This window comes from Urocitellus parryii, chromosome 4, assembly GCF_045843805.1.
Source record: "Urocitellus parryii isolate mUroPar1 chromosome 4, mUroPar1.hap1, whole genome shotgun sequence".
NCBI lineage: Eukaryota > Metazoa > Chordata > Mammalia > Rodentia > Sciuridae > Urocitellus > Urocitellus parryii.
In genome coordinates, this window is record NC_135534.1 from 183,465,880 (window position 1) to 183,474,240 (window position 8,361).

Consider the following 8,361-nt stretch of genomic DNA (forward strand, 5'->3'; position numbering starts at 1 on the left):
AAACTGCTCTAAAATTTCATCTTACTCCAGTCAGAATGGCAACTATTAAGAATACAAACAACAATAAGTGTTGGCGAGGATTTGGGGAAAAAGGCGCCCTTGTTTGTTTGCTGGTGGGACTGCAAATTGGTGCAGCCAATCTGGAAAGCAGTATGCAGATTCCTTGGAAAACTTGGAATGGAACCACCATTTGACCCAGCTATCCCTCTCCTCGGTCTATAGCCAAAGGACTTAAAAACAGCACACTACAGGGACACAGCCACATCAATGTTTAGAGCAATACAATCACAATAGCAAAATTGTGGAACCAACCTAGATGTCCTTCTGTAGATGAATGGATAAAGAAAATGTGGCATATATACACAATTGAATATTACTCAGCATTGAAAGAGAATAAAATCATGGCATTTGGAGGTAAATGGATAAAGTTGGAGAATATTATGCTAAGTGAAGTAAGTCAGTCCCCCAAATCCAAATGCTGAATGTTTTCTCTGATATGAGGATAATGATCCATAATGGAGATGGGCCAGGAACATGGGATAAGTTGAGGAACTTTACATAGGGCAAAGGGGATGGAGGGGAAGGGAAGAGGCATGGTGACAGGAAAGATGGTAGAATGAGACAGATATCATTAACCCTAAGTACATGTGTGAAGATATAAATGGAGTGACTTTACTTTGTGTACAACGAGGGACATGAAATATTGTTCTCTATATGTGCATTAGGAATTAAAATGCATTCTTCTGTCATGTATAACAAATTAGAATTTTTTTAAAAAACCTTCCTCAGTCTCAACAAGGAGTGAAAGCCTAACACATGATAATACTTGAAGAAATTCTGACGCCATTACATGAAATTAAATAAACCAGACATAGGGACAAATACTGGATAATCCCTACTATTCATTTCCCAGAATAGTCAAATTTATAGAGTATAGAATGGAGGTTGATGGTCCCGGGGTAGGAGGGAATTGGGAGTTATTGTTTAATGGGTAGAGTTTTAGTGAAAATAAAGAAGTTTTGTAGGTGAATAGTGGCAATAGTTGCACAGCATTCTAACTGTACTTAATATCACTAAACAGTATACTTAAAAACTGCTAAAATGGCAATTTTTATGGAATTCATATTTTATCACAATAAAAATATTTTTTTCTTCAAGTATACAGACTATAATTTAATATCTAATGCTACCCTGTCAACAAATAATCTCAAGCTTATACTAACCATGGCTCTAATTCCAGTCCTTATTCTAACATAGGCCTAGCTTATGAATGAATCCAAAAAGGCCTTGGATGGATTGAATATGGTGATTAGTTTAAAACATCGGGGTGTTTGGCTTAAATTCTTTTTGTTAAAGATTTTCTAGTTAAATCATTATGCAAAAGATAAAAGTTTTTGTCTTTGCTTTTTTTTTTTAACTTTAGTAATTTCTTTCATCTTTCCCTTACGGTACTCTCTCTATGAAGGAAGGAATATGAAAGGTTTTTTTAAGGATAATAATGCTTATAGGTCCATTTGAAATTGTGATGCCAACCTTATTGTTTTCTACATTGAAGTCTTCAAAAAATTCTGTGTTCGTGTTGCAGAATTTTACAAGTTTAATAATAGTAGGCACACATCACATATGGAATTAGAAACGCAAGAGAAAGAGAATGCCATGAATATATAAATCCTTTTGGAACTTGGATCAATCCTAGTAAGAATTTTGACTTTCATAATTTTGAGCATTGAGGGACACAATGTAATTTTTAGTCTCGAAGGAACAGAGCGGGAATCCCCAGCTGACATGAACATTAGTTTCCAGAGCGGAGCACCTAAGCTTGAACTCCACTGAGAACAGTTTCCTACCCAGTGAAGAAGTATTTTAGGGACAATTACTTACTCTAAGAGGGAGCATCCAATAGTAAACACAAAATAGGCTTCGAACCTACCTTCTACCCTGTTTCTTGCCAGTAGTCACAAATACTTCAAAAATATTGTATGTTCTGAATTTTATTTCTCCTCTTAATTAAAATAACAATCATAAATGTAGTTATACATATGTAATGAAATGGACATATAAAATATTTATGACTCTTAAAGCTTCCAAGTTTTCTTTGAAATATCACTTATTAAAAATAAAATTGATATTAATTAATTTTTTACATGCAATCTTAATTCTTTGGTAGTAGGAATCCTAGAAGCAGCAACATGGATGAGTTAAACCAATGCCCCCATAGATTCAGACAAAACTAGACTACTACAAATTGTGTGGTATTAGGAAAGTCATTGAAACCTTTTTGCCTTTAAGATTGCTATAATATAAATGTGGTTTAAAAGTACTGGGTCTCATATCTCAGATTTCTCAATGAATTGTTATTTATAGTAAAAATAAAAGTGGTAAAGTATCAGTCATTTCTTATGAATCAGCCTAATCAATAAATGCATAATAAACACTTTACTGGTTTAACACTGTCATTGCTCTCAAGAGATTGCCTATGAGCAAGGGCATGTCTGCATACAAACAATATTAATCTAATGACAGAAGTGCTGTAACAGAGACACATGCAGAGTAACAGCATTAGAGAAGAAAGACAAGCCATGTTAAGCGTTTGTTAGCTCATCAAGAAGTGTCGATTGGGGCCAGGAGTAGTGGCACACACTTGTAATCCCAGTAGTTCAGGAGGCTGAGGCAGGAGGATTGAGAGTTCAAAGCCAGCCTCAGTAACTTAAGCCGTAAGCCATTCAGCTCTAGCTATCTCTGCGATCTCTAAATAAAATATAAAAAAGGGCCAGGGATGTGACTCAGTGGTTGAGTGCCTCTGGGTTCAATCCCCAGTTACCAAAAAAAAAAAAAAAAAAAAGAAAGAGAAAAGAAAAAAAAAAAACTGTTCAAGAAATGTCAGTTGTTAGTTGTTGGTGGGCAACTAATATAACAAATATAACTTCTCCATAGAGGGAATGATATGCCAAGTGATAGAAAAATTAAATTAAAAAATGTCATGTTTAGAAAAGCCCAGGAACGGACTGGGGTTGTAGCTCAGTGGTAGAGTGCTTGCCTTGCACACCTGAGACCCTGGGTTTGATCTCCAGCACCACATAAAAATAAACAAATAAAAATAAAGATATTGTATACATCTACAACTAAAAAAAAAAAGAAGAAAAAAGAAAAAAAAGAAAAGCACAGGAACATAGAATATGTAAAAGAAAGGGTAGCTTGAAATGAAGTCATAAATATAGAGAGAATGGGGCTAGAGACCACATTGTATATCATACTAAGGAATTTTGACTTTTACTGAAGGCAGCTTGAATCTACTGAAGGACTGGTGTAATGGGATTCGACTTGTCTTTTGCAAAGGATAAAGGAATTACCTTGAAGGAAATACTTGATGTTTTAAAGAAGAGAGTTTCTTAGATACTTTTGCATTCCCTTATAATGTGGAGAGATCCCTTAAACTCCACACAGTGAAATCTTCCAATGATAATAATCAAAAATTATAATAATCTAGGGAACAAAAGACATTTATTGGCATAGTGTAGGCTAGATCTCTAATGCTAAGAGGAAGAATAGCTGGAATGAAAATATTTGCCATGGTTTGAGCTTGTCCCCTGAACCTGGTACACTGACATTTTTGGAAGTTCTTGCTTTATTCAAAAAGAAATATTGTTGTTGGAAAATTAATGGTGAGATGGGAACTTAGAAGTTTCAGGGACTAGACTTGTTTTCTATGTGAGAATTTTCTTAACATTTAATAAACTTGAAAGTGGTTATTGAGTCTTGTACTTGAATAGGCCCTTGAGCATCTAATTTATTCTTAAGACAGATCATTCCATTAAAAAAAAGGGAAAGTGTTTTGCTGCTCTTTGCTTATTTGCCACTACAAAGGACAAAACTTGAAAAATGGAGAAAACTAAAGTCTGCTTATCAACCTCAAATAGAGTGTTTTCAATTTTAAACTAAAATATCTATAAAGATACATGACTCTTCATAGTGAAAAAAAACTTGCTTAAAACTATAATGAACAATAACCATTCCAATCTTCTAATATCTTCATGCTTTCAAGAGATGTTAGCATGAAAATAAATCTCTGTAATTGACCTCTTTTATGGAAGAGTTTAATAGAAAGAGTGAGAATGGAAGACTATTTCAGTCTTTGCCAGTTTTTCAGTCCTGTTTGGATAGTGGGATTAATGAATCTTTGCATACATAGGTTCTGAGGACGCAGAATCAAGAAAGGCCAATTAATAGCTCTGAATAGTAAAATAAGGGGGATTATATGGCATGGGAAAATCTGAGGATGAACATCCAGCCTTATCCTTCATTAAAGTCTGCAACATGTGAAATGCTTTGTGTTACTAATGATTTAGACCTTTTAAATCGCATTCCTTTAGCCTTGTTAAAATTTGAAAATTCCTCTCAGTATCTGGCAATAATGCATGTTTTATTCATGGTATAACATAGAGGTCAACTAAAGTAAGCCAAGATACGAGATTGAAATGAAATTTTCTCAAAAACAAATTAGTACTATAAGATCCTAAAATTTATTGTCAAATTTCTCTTGAAATTCAAAGTGGTATTATGTGGAGCTGGGTTTCTTTTTTTTTTGTTATAAATCCAAGTAACAATTTTATTCTAATCTACAGCACAATTTTTACATACATTTTAGTGGTTTTTGACAGTGTAACTTTTAAGCAGATTTTTAAATCAATCTACAAAAGTTCATATGTTAAAATAAAATATACACAGTAAAACAACAGGCATCCAGATGTTCAGAATCATGCAGATAGAGGTGGTCTGGGTGGTGATGTCGTGGGTACCTTGCCTAATTAAGAACTCATCGGCAAACATCAGTTCTATTCCCCTATAATTTACCAAAATCATAGAGTTCTAAACATACACACAAAATAAACTCTCTTTTAAAGCTACGCCAGTACAAAATTTGAATTAATAAGCTAACTATCAATTCAACAATTCCATTGAGCAAGTGCATTGCTAGAAAATAGGCAGTATTGGCACCCAAACTAAGGGCAAGGTTATTTCATTTCTTACAACACCAACAAGAGAGGTTAACCAACAAAGCAACTAACACATTAGCTGTAATACAACACACTGAGGAAAAACAAAAATAATATATAAATACTACTCCATTGAGCCAGGATATAACTCATGGACTACAGATACAAGTTTCTACCTGTCAAACAATGCTTTAAATATTTTTGTAGTTTAAAAAAAAGTATATCGGGAGATGCAGAGGAAAGGCAGAAATGTGAATTTATAATCTGATTTCACAATTTAAAAGGAATATCAAACTAATACTATAAACTAAGTGACAGTGACCTAACCTGTTGGGCACAGAACAGGCAATACCACTCTTCACTGTAATTCATAATGCTCTTGAGAAGTTTTCAGCGGATGGCCAGCTCAACAATACTAGCATAACACATAGATTACTCATCCACTGTTGAAAGAGACCCTGAAGAAAACATGGCAAAGGCATAGAGAAAAGTTGGATCTTTTGAAAAAGTTAATGATATCAAAATGCTTTTCCATCACTGGTAAGCCAAACTGTGTCAAGTGTATGGCCCAAAGCAGCACTGAATTCAGAGTCAGAGGTTGGCAGAAAAGTTTGGAAAACTGCAGTTTTTAAAAATTGGCAATTTTTCCACACTTCATAAAACTATCAGAAGAGGTATAACGTTTGTTCATTTGTGGAATGTTGACTGCTTGCTGCAAAAATTCACAACATGAATGAGGAACCGCAGAGAAGTAGGTCAATGAAGTATTTTTTAAAAATTTACAAAAAACTAAAGTTTCTATTTAAAAAATAACCATGTTATGCCAAGATGAAACATGGTAAAAATTAGTGTAAGTTCTGTTCATGATTCTTTACACAGTGAATGGGAAAGTGATAGAAAGAATTTTTTTTCTTACAAAGGAAGTTTTGTTATTGCACTGACTTTTATAACATGACCTACTAATTTAGAAAAATCATGTAGTAAAATCTGTAAAATTAAAATACAAAATTCTGGTTTGTAAACATCAGTTGGCCAAAGTCTATCCAGAGTCCTTCATGATAGTGGAATGGAATGAATAATGAACTCACTGCCTTATTTGTTTGCTGTGAGGGGGGAAATCTAGAACTCAGCTTTTAACCTTTCACAGTAATTATATTCAAAAGATATAAAGAAAGTCAGTGCATTGCTTTTTTTTTCCCTGTGCAATTTTCAGCTCTTACCCCACTCCCAAGTGCTACAGTTGAGATAATACTGTTTGGAGACCTATTCCAGACTGGTCATAAATGTCGAATAAAGTCTGCAGGACTTTGGTATAAGTATTTCCAAATGGCGTAGTAGTGCACAGCAGCTGCTGTGGCCACAAAGAGGTTTCTCCATGCCAGGAGAACCATTCACACGGTAGTCTATCAAGGGTGTCCAACAACAAAAATGGGTACTTCTTCTACATCAAGCATTCTCAACACAAGCAGTATCACCCACAAGAAAACAAAAATTTGTTCATGGGGGAAGAATACCACAACAAAACAGTTCTACTCTAGAAAATGGATACACACACATAATTTATAAGCAGACACGTAATGCATATGTGCTATTGAAATTTTATGAGAAAATAATAAGGAAAAAGATAAACATGCTCCTTAAAGCTTTTTACTATTTTATGTTTGCATATGCTATGACATGTATGGCATCTTATGGTGTTGTGTAACGCGGTGGCACTGAGTGGGAGGAATTATGACTCTTATGAGTCACACGGAGTCAAGAAACACATACACAAAATTGTTCACAGAGAAAAGATACACAGGAGACTTTGGGTGGTTGTCTGCTCATGGCACTAAGCAATTGAAAGGGAATAGAGTTCAGTTCTATGATGTACAGGAAATACATTTTATTGATCTGTGTTTATTCTAAATCTCTTTGATCTGCTTCTAAGATCTATCCTCTCTCAGTCCTATGTCCCCAAAGTCTATAATCTTCAGAATGCAATTCCCATTTCTCCTCAGTTTAGTTCATTTAATACATTTACTGCAGGACATGTTTCTGACCATTAATGACATTTTTCCTGCTTTCAGGAGGGCTTCACAGAAGAAATGGCTTTGAACTTGGCTTTGAAGAATAAGGTTATGATTAAATCAGGAAGAGAAAGGAAGGAAAGATAGTTCAGACCCAGGGAACAGCATGTGCAAAAGCAAGAATTCAGGGGCATAAATTGCATGTTCAGAGTTAGAATGAAAGTTTGTCCCAATCACAAGGGGGGATGAGCAAGGCAGAAAAATATTTGTGAGAATTCACTAGGACTTCTTCTGCTCTTTTGGTTTCCTAGGGAGGGGAGATTTTTTTCCTTCATTTATAGTAAATCTGTTTCCTCTACTTTTTAACTTTGATCCTGAATATTCTTTTCCTTGTTTCCTAAATCCTCATTAAATAGCTTTTGGTGTCTCAGGGGAGAAAAATCTCTTTTGCATCAACCAATAATTTTTGTAGTTAGCCTTAAATTTATAAAGACAATGCATCACTAATTATGTCACTATTCAACTAGTTAATCATTGAAGCAAATATTTGGGGGGCATCTACTTTGCATCTTAAGCCCCAAGAATTAAGAAATGAACAAGTTATTTACCATCTCTAAATTTTACCTATTTTCACTTTTAAGATGAGAATGATTCCATCTCACAAGATAGTTTTGCAAATGAGGTAGTTCTATATTGTTCTTGTGCGGGTTGCTTTCCATTTGTTGTCTCTCTCCAGACTTGGTCCTACCATTCTCTGTCTTTCTCCAAGCTTTTCTGTGCCCTAGGGCAGGCCCCTTACCCATTACCTTGCTCATCATCCCTGGAAGGCTACCTCCAATGCTGCTAGTCAATACCAGGGACCAGAGGAGACAGGAGGAAAGGAAAAGCCAACTGGTCAACCTTTGTTAGGTTTTCTTTGCCCTGGTTCTGGCACATTACATTCTGGTCTCCTTGATTTCTGATGAGAGATCACTGTTACTCAAATGATTTTCACTATATATGAGCTGTCACTTCTTTCTTGCTGCTTTCAAGATGTTTTATCTGTCTTTAGTTTTCAAAAGTCTGATCATGATGTGTCTTGGAAAGGGTTTCTATAAATTCATCCTCTTTGGACTACATTCAATTTCTCAGACCTTTTACCAAATTTGAAAAATTTCACACCACCAACCTCTTTTCCTTCTCTTTCTGGAACTCTGATAGTATTAATTTAGATCTTTTTTCATAGTACTACAAGTTCCTGAGGTTCTATTTCATTTGTTTTTTAGGTTTTTTTTTCCCTGCTGTTTGGGTTAATGTCTGCTATTTTATCACCAAATTTTCTGATTTTTCCTCTTTTTTATTCTTTAAACCCATCCAGT